The sequence below is a fragment of the Mesoplodon bidens genome, assembly GCF_964165515.1.
Source record: "Mesoplodon bidens genome assembly, chromosome: 11".
Classification (NCBI taxonomy): Eukaryota; Metazoa; Chordata; class Mammalia; order Artiodactyla; family Ziphiidae; genus Mesoplodon; species Mesoplodon bidens.
Window position 1 is genome coordinate 76031478 of NC_138167.1, and position 9343 is coordinate 76040820.

At 42.4% G+C, this 9343-nt stretch overlaps 1 long non-coding RNA gene across 1 annotated transcript in view; it reads left to right on the forward strand.

The window, feature by feature from the left end:
* The window catches only part of LOC308624925, a 124193-nt gene extending 116947 nt beyond the window's left edge, over window positions 1-7246 (forward strand). The window contains exon 3 of the long non-coding RNA XR_014017024.1: window positions 7176-7246. This is a non-coding gene — a long non-coding RNA (uncharacterized lncRNA). The remainder of the gene's footprint in view (window positions 1-7175) is intronic.
* Window positions 7247-9343: the final 2097 nt, after the last annotated feature.

Genomic DNA, 9343 nt, shown 5'->3' on the forward strand with positions numbered 1-9343 from the left:
TTTGCCTTGAGCTGTCACTAAATTCCCTGGGCTTCAGATTTCTCATCTACAAAATCATGATAAAAATAGTCTCACCTCTCAGTAGTCCTTTGGTGGAGAAATTGTTGTCGAGCCCAAGTTTGTGTGCCTGACACACAGTGAGGCCTAACAAACCCAAAGGTCAAGATTTTGCAGTGGAGAAAGGTTTATTACAAGGCCAAGCAAGGAGAATGGGGTAGCTTGTGCTCAAAAGACCCGAACTCTCTGATGATTTTGGGGGAAGTTTTTATGGGCAAAATCTGTGGGGAGGTCTGCAGGATATATGACCTTCCTCTGATTGGTTGGTGGGGAGGTAACACGGTGGTGTTCCAGGGATCTCAATCATCAGCCTTCTGGTTCCACCCAGTCTGAGTTTCACGTGTTAGTTCCCATCCTCCACCTGGGTGGGGGCCTTAGGTCCTGTAGATGAGCTCAGAGATGTGTATCGGATTGTTATGTAAATCCCTTGAGGAGGAACCGGGACCCTGCACCATGGCTGCACTACTGTTTCTTGATGGCTTTTCTTTGTCTATGCATTCCCTCACTCCTCTAATTAGTAACTATTTGAATCTGCCCTTTGGAACTCAAGGAAGGTCTAGGAAGCTGAAATCTTTTTCTACAGACAAGAAACGGGGGACACAGAAAGGCTTTTGTATCCAGGAGGGCCCCATAAGGTTCTGCTCAGTTTCATATTCAGGGAGTTATTGTAAAGACACACCTGCTATTTTATTTGGGGTCCGAATGCTCTCCCGGTCTAGACATTTTTCCCTGCTGATCCTCTGCTAAGGACGTTCTTACTTCCTCTTCCTCAGGTAGATAATGTTTTGCTCCTGCTTCAGTATTCAGCTCAGCTGACATCTCTTCCAAGAAGTGTTTCCTGATAACTTTTAACTTGTTTAAATGTTCTTCTCTTTAGCTCTGGGTCAGGAGCTCCCCCGGTACCCTGTGCATCCTTTTATCAGAGCTCTTATCCTGCTGTGTGGTAACCCTACTGGGGGAGCACTGTGGAGATAACGACTCATTTATTTTTACATCCTCAGTACCTCACAGAGCGCATGGCATATCAGTAATTATTTGGTAAACTGAATTGTCTGGATGTCAACAACTGGAGAAGTGGACCAACAAGCTATGGCAGCTGGGAGGTGTGTATTAAGGAGGAGTGGTGACTAAACTCCTTAACTTGTGTCTTTCATTTCTAATGGGTATTCATTCTTTTATTGCTTAATTTCTGGCCCATCACACTTTCCAGGTTTCTTCTTGGAGAGGAACTGATCTATTTCCAAGGCTTCAGTTACCTCTAGTCCTGATCTTACAGCCTTTTAAAGCCAGCTACCTACTACAAGGATCAGTACATAACTACCTTGCTGTATGGAAATCAGCATTGCCTGGGAGCTTGTTATATTGATATAAAAGCAGAATCTCAGGCCCACTCTGGATCTTCTGAATCAGGATCTGCATTTTAACTAGTTTCTTAGGTGATTCGAATGCACTATAAAATGTAAGAAGCACTAGATTAGTAGTAGGTGCCTTAAGGATAGTGTATTCCCTGAATTTCCTGATATATTTCTTTATGAAGACTTAGGAAATGGTATTGGGACTGTTGAAAAGAGAATGAAATATTGATGAAGTCTTGGTCAAAATTAGGAAGTAATTTTCTGACCAAGAAAATCTCAAATGAAACACTCCATATTAGGTTAGAACTAGGTAGATGATCTAAATATTTCAAATGGTTGTAAACAAGTGAGAAATGAGTTTTTCGGTTTAATGTCTTGATTCTCTGCCTGGAAATAAAATGTTTATCTTTTTAAAGCGAGACCACATGTCTTGAAAGAAATGCACACACCCCGTCATGGCAAACACTTTTTTTTTTTTTTTAATTTGGTAGCAGTTAAATGACCTATGTAAGGATTTCAGGAGCTATCTCCTGGTTTCCGTTTTCTTTTCCAATCTGGAGGCAAAGCAAGTATTTGTTTTTACCATACTGGATACCCAAGCACTTTGCAAATGTTTCCACAAAGCCATCTGCCCTTTGGATCCCCTTGGGAACCGTTCTTTTGGCTACCAACCGTCAAGCGCCTATAACCCCTATTTGCAAAGTATTTGTCAGATGGGGAGGGCTCATGAATCTTCAGCTCTTTTGTGGAGGATGCTCAAGACCCCTGTTAGGAAAACTTTGTCCCCTGCTCAGACCTCCGGGTTCATCTGAAGACTCCAGTACAACCATCCTATTACAACCTGAGGAAAGCAAAAAAATAAATAAGTACACCCAACCAGCACCTCTGTAATATTTCTTGTATGACTATTGTAGGATCGAACATTCTGAAGATATGCAACTCTTGTTTTGAATTGTGAGTGCATTTTTGGAGCAAAGTTTCTGTTTATGAACGCTGGGACCACATGGAATTTTGTGTCTCCTTCCTGTTCTCTAACCAGTTCCAGGATGGTTTTTCCCTGGGGATCACCTTTATTTTCCCTACCACCACCCTTCTCTCCTTCTTTTTAAAAGTAGCCCCTAAATGCATGTAATGGCTGACCTTTCATGCCACATGCTAACTCGAGTAAAAAAGCTGTAGTCAAGCACTGTTTTGGAAACTCAAGTTACAGAATTGCGAGTGACAGAGACCTGGTAACTACATACTGAGATGCAGGGGCTGGCCAAGGACCTGACTGAGGATTCAGTTTTTATGCTTCACACATCTAACAGGTAGTTCAAGAATGTAGAGTCTGTGTGCCTGTGCATGTGTGTGCATGCCCATGTGCACAAACAGAACAAAAACTTGAACTCTCTGCCACAGACCACCTGTTTTCACACCATTGTGGTTACAGAAGGGTTTTTTTTCATTCTTTCTTTTTTTAATTAGCTAAGCTGTCCTATTTTTTCAGTAACTTGCCTCTTCTCTAACATATGGGCTATAACCGTATTTCTTTTCATTAGACCTGGGCCTTATTTATCATTTACACCATACTTTTGCCTTTCTCTTTCATTTTGAAGAAAGAGAGGTTCTTCTATTATTTTAGAGCAAAGAACCTCTGGTTTATGTGGCGACTCTTGTGGCTTTCTAAATGCACTTGATTTAGCTTTCAATGTGTAATTACTGCCAAACAAGTTAATTGCTTTATAAGTGTCCAAAATTCCCTGGTTTAATTTTGCTTTCATTTACCAACCTTCATTATACATCCACTCTTCAACATAAACACAAATGATTGTTAATGAATGCCTAATGCCATATTCATTAGAAAATCAGGTTAATGACTGGCAATGAATATCCCAGTTACTTTATTCTTTTAAGTCTTTTTTTTTTTGCTTGTTGATTACAATAGCTTTTTTGTTTACCAAAAAATTCTACCTTCATTCTAGGCTTGCTTAAAAGTTTAAGATGGAGCTTTTCTAAGGTATCAGATAACCCCATCCCTGATTCTTCTTTCTCCTTGCAGCTGCCTTTACCCTTTAGAAAGAGTCTACTATTAGAATGAAACAGAATGCACAAGATCTCCTCAGACTGTTGGCTACCATGATGGCTTATTGTTTGGAGAGCAGAAATCTCAGGACTGCTTTGTACATATGTTCAGGTGGTGCACTGAACAACCTCAGGGGGGCATTGTTTGCATTGCACACTCTGTGAACGATAGCAGTCAGTTGTTCCATCTACAACCTGCAGAGCTCTGAGCAGTGGTGCTGAGAAATCTCCATTGATTTAAGAAACATGTCAGAGCAGTGTGGTTTGGGATAGCATTCAGTGCTTGGTGCTGACCACCCTGGGCAAGGGTTACCTACTCAGAACAAAAGCAGATGTGTGAAGCAATATGGTTGGAGTGCATGGCAGGAAGTCCACTGAGGAGGAGGACTGAGATGCATGTTATGGAATTGGGCCTGACTCTCCATCTGATGATTCTTTGTTTGTTTGTTTGTTTGTTTTGTGGTACGCGGACCTCTCACTGCTGCGGCCTCTCCTGTTGCGGAGCACAGGCTCTGGACGCGCAGGCTCAGCGGCCATGGCTCACGGGCCCAGCCGCTCCGCGGCATGTGAGATCTTCCCGGACCAGGGCACGAACCCGTGTCCCCTGTATCAGCAGTCGGATTCTTAACCACTACACCACCAGGGAAGCCCCATCTGATGATTCTTGCTTTGTGAATGAGATTCCTTTTCTTCCCTGAAGACATGGGGTTGCTTTCTCAATCAAACCTGTTAGTTGGACTTTGAAGACTATGTGGGCTCATACCTGAATATAGGATCATGGAGTGGACCTGGGAGTCCAGACTGTGAAATTTGATCGCTGGCTTGTCACTGCATGTTTGTGTGGTCTTGAGCATTTTCCTCATCTATTCAATGAGAATGTTGGTGATTTAGGATCCCTTTCAGTTCTTATACTCTGTGACTCCTTTTAGGATCATGGGAGAATCCACCTGTATTCTTTTTTTTTTTTTGCGGTACGCGGGCCTCTCACTGCTGTGGCCTCCATCTCCATCTGACGGGCCTGACTCTCCATCTGATGATTCTTTTTTTGTTTGTTTGTTTGTTTTGTGGTACGCGGACCTCTCACTGCTGTGGCCTCTCCTGTTGCGGAGCACAGGCTCCGGACGCACAGGCTCAGCGGCCATGGCTCATGGGCCCAGCCGCTCCGCGGCATGTGGGATCTTCCCGGACCGAGGCACGAACCCACGTCCCCTGCATCGGCAGGCGGACTCTCAACCACTGCGCCACCAGGGAAGCCCCACCTGTATTCTTTAAACACACTGATTGGAGGCTTACCTAGTACCCCGGTACAAAGTTGATGTCAGGGGTCAGGTCGCTCCAATCCCTGATTCTTCTTTTACTTTGTAAAATTAGATTCTTCCTTTACTGTGTAAAAGACACATTTCCTGACCTCATGGGAAGACAGATGAGTGTGGCTCACATGTGCACAGCTGTACCTGCCAGTGTGGTGTGTTTACAGTACCACTCAATTTCACTGCTATGAAAGCTTTTTAGGCCCCTCCCCCCAGTGGTTTCCTCCAGTCATTTTACCTTTCTTCTTCCACCTGGAACATCCTTCTGCTTGTCATATTCCTTCATTCTTGGTACTTTGATCTCAGAGATGCCACTGTCTCTTCTTCCAGTTTTGTCCAAGTCTCTGTAATCCATACTCCTTGGCTCCCCAGATGCCTGGATCTCACGTATCTCTCCTTTATAACATTTAGTATCATTGCGAATTTGCCTTTATTTGTGTGATTCTCTGTTTACTATCTCCTGCTTTGGACTCTAATCACCTTGAGGAGAGGAAGTGGTGGACTCACCGTTGGTTTCTTTGGTATGTAGGTATATGCTTATGACCTGGTCATAGCTCTCTTGGGGTCCCTCCTTCTTGACACCAGGCTATCCAGGCCAATAAAAGGCTGAGGCACTATATTAGCAAATGTTGACCAACAAAAAGTCAAGGACCTTGAGGACTGTGACTAACCAAGCAAACAAAAAGCATCAAATTGAGAAGTAGAAATGTGAAAATAAATCCTGATATGGTATTTTTAAGGTTTGGTATTTTAAGTAAAATTACAAGGCCTCCCTACCATTGTCATATCCTCAAGGGTGCCTTTCCCGACCTCCCTGAATGAACCTACTGTATCTATTGTACATTTGTTTCAGTCAGGTTTCTGCAATGATAATTCTGCATAACAATTCCAAAATCAGTAGCTTTTCATCAGCAGCATCCATTTTTTATTCATGTTTGCAGATCTGTGCGTTGGCTAAGGTTCTGCTAGCCTCAGCTGGCATTGGCTTGAGGCTGTGGGTTAGGTTTGAATCTATTACATTTGTCTCCTCCTATCTGGGACCAGTAGCTGCCTGGGGCAATTTTTTTTTTTTTTTTTTTTTTTTTTAAATAGAATAGTGTTTTATTTTTACTTGTTGACAGTTTGCTTTATTTATTTATTTTTTTTTGGCTGTGTTGGGTCTTCGTTTCTGTGCGAGGGCTTTCTCTAGTTGTGGAGAGCGGGGGCCACTCCTCATCGCGGTGCGCGGGCCTCTCACTATCGCGGCCTCTCTTGTTGCGGAGCACAGGCTCCAGACGCGCAGGCTCAGTAATTTTGGCTCACGGGCCCAGTTGCTCCGCGGCATGTGGGATCCTCCCAGACCGGGGCACGAACCCGTGTCCCCTGCATCGGCAGGCAGACTCTCAACCACTGCGCCACCAGGGAAGCCCCTGTTTTTCTTACTAAAACAGAAATGCAAGAGGCCAAGCCAAACCCTGCATGTACACTTAAAACCTCTGCTCATGTCAAGCTTGTGAACATGTCATTGGCCAAAGCAAGTCATGGGAACTGGCTCAGCATCAGTGGGACAAGGAAGCATATTTCATTTACTCAAGTGGGAGGTACTTCAAAGTCACATGGCAAAGGGTGTAAATATTTAATTCCATTTCATCCTAATACATCACAGTGTTCTTAAAATTCTTTATCTCTCTCATTCATAACATTTGTCACAGTTGAAATTTTACATTTATTTGTATAATTCTATAGTTACTACCCAAGTCTTCCTCTGGACTCTTGATGGTAGGAATTGTATCTGTCTGGCCTCACCATTGTTCCCCTAGAACCCTGGACAGCATAATGGACAATATCAGGCACTCAGTGACTGAACAGCCATTGTTTGAATTTGTTTTATTGAAGAATAATTGATTTACACTATTAATTTCAGGTATACAGCATAAGGATTCAATATCTTTACAGATTATACTCCACTGAAAGTTATTACAAGATAATGGCTGTAATTCCCTGTGCTATATCCCTGTTGCTTATCTATTTCATACATAGTAGTTTGTATCCCTTAATCCTATACCCCTAATTTGCCCCCCCATCCCTCTCTCCGTCAGTAACCACTATTTTTCTATATCTATGAGTCTGTTTCTGTTTTACATATACATTCATTTGTATTATTTTTTAGACTCTACATATAAGTAATGTATAGTATTTGTCTTTCTCTGTCTGACTTATTTCACTAAGCATAATATTCTCTAGGTGTATCCACATTGCTGCAGATGGCAGAATTTCATTCTTTTTCATGGCTGAGTAATATTCCATTAAAAATAGCTTCTGATCTGCCCCCAGATCAACTCAGGAATGGAAATATATCTTTGTGAGAATTACTGGAGTGATTCTAAATGCCTTGTTTCAAATCTTTCAGAAATCCTCCTGCTGTATTTCCATTGTGAGAAGTGCAACCCTGTGGGAGAGAAGGATATCTCATGCAAACGTGAGTAAGTGGAGTGCTCTTGTGCAGGGCTGTGTCCATTGTGTCATCATTTGGGGTTCAGTTGCTTGATACATAAGATTTGTTCCTTCATTAAAAAATGTATAACTGGTGAAAGATTAATTTTTTAGATTTCAAAATAAGGAGAATGCTACAAGACATTTCCCATAGAGCTTTGGATCCCTGTTTGAGAAGTATTCTACCCCTTTCTCCTTTACACACAAATATGTACACTGAGAAAAAACTGTATCACTAATCTGATGAGCAAGTATAGAAAGGCAGTGCTTATATGTGGTACAGCATACAGAAAAGAGGACAATGGTTTCATCTTAGTATAACCAATAAGAAGAAACAACTGCGTTCATCAAGCAAAAGGCTGACGTGTTAGTAGTATTCTTCCCCAGCCCACCTTGTACTCACTGGTTGCTAATGATCCCCTCTTGGGGAGAGCAGAAGTGAATGTTTATCCTGCAGTGTGCCTATGCATGTCTGTAATGGCTGTGATGTGCACATGGAGATGGTCGCCATGGCTGGCCTGTCCAGTTGTCATGGAGCTGTGGTAACTTTCCAGGTTTAGTCCCACCAGAGCTTGTTTACAAAAGCAGGATTGGGAAAAAAAAAGAACCTTTCGGCCAACACCGAAATTTACATCCTAAGGGCTCTAATTGCCTTCATTTCCTTCCTATTTACCATGAAGAGAGTGGCAGTGTCCGTTAGAGAGGACCAGAGAGCTCAGTGACACTGATGAAATCAGAAAGTCCCAAGCCCATGGGGAGGGGCGATTCTAGTTTTATCTTCCATAGTCTCTACTTTCCAAAACTTGTGGGCAAAATTGCTCCAAGTTACTGCTTGCTGAAAAGAAGCATATGGTGACTGGAAATAGAATTCAAGAGTAGAAATCAAGAGATATAGAAAATCACACTTTAAGATGAAAGAAGAAGGCCAACTGTGGGAAGATGCAAACCATGACCTGGTTGAAAAATGTGACCTGGTTTTCTAAGCGCTAAAACCCAGAAATATAGCGAAATAAGTCATCTACAAGATGCTATTTCATTAGTTATTTTTCCATTTGGACTTGGAGTAATTGATTTCTTAAGAATCCTTGCAATTAACGGATTCCATGAGTCCCAGCATGGACTGTGTTGTGGAGAAAATGGACTCCAGTGAAGTACCCTTATTGCTACCACTCCACCATTCATACACAGGCCCTGAGAGGCCAAGGCTTCATGAGAGGGGACCACAGGTCCACTCACTTGGCAAAGAGTGAAGCAGGTGACAGTGAGAACTGTATGTTGCTAATTAGCTTATGCCACAACCAAACAGTGCCTCTCAGGCTCACAGACAGATGCCACCTGGGTACCACCTGCCACTCCTTTCCTCAAGGTGAGGACCGGGAAGCAAGTGCAGTCCTCTGTGAACTCAGGGGCTTGGCATCAGCTGGATCCTCTTTCAAATTGTTTTATCCCCTCCCTTTTCTTGTTTCTCCCTTTCTGCTCCTTTTCTTTCTCTTTCTCTGTGTGTTTGTGTGACTTTGGAGGAATTATAGAAGTGGGACTAAAAAATTTTAAGATGTATGTCTTTAGAAGACTTTCCTATTAGTTGTCATCGTTTATAGTAGATTGACTACTGTATACTTTATTACATAGTATATATTATACATTGTATATTATGCATAGAACATTGTATATTATATAGAACGTATTTTATATAACACGTTAGACATCATATATAATATACTACCGTATATAATACCTCAAATAACTATATGGTGTGTGTGTTCCAATATTATACATGATATATTGTATTTGCTGACACCAGTGGTGGTCAGTGGGCTGTTCTAAAAGCAACAGTAAAGAAAAAAATCTTTGCCTTCTAGGAGCCTATCATATAGTGAGGAACATAAATAATGGAAAATGAGCAAAATAAAGAAAGTAATTGCTGGTAGTGAAAGCTGCAGTGCTGTAAAGCAGGTAAATTGGGCTAATAGGTTGAGGGTGAAGTGAAGTGGCAGGGGAGGCACCCAGGTAAAGTTCTGGCTGGCAGGAAGTGCCCCGAGGCAGGCTGCTCCAAGCAGAAAGAGCCTCCTGAGGTGGGCTGCGCTT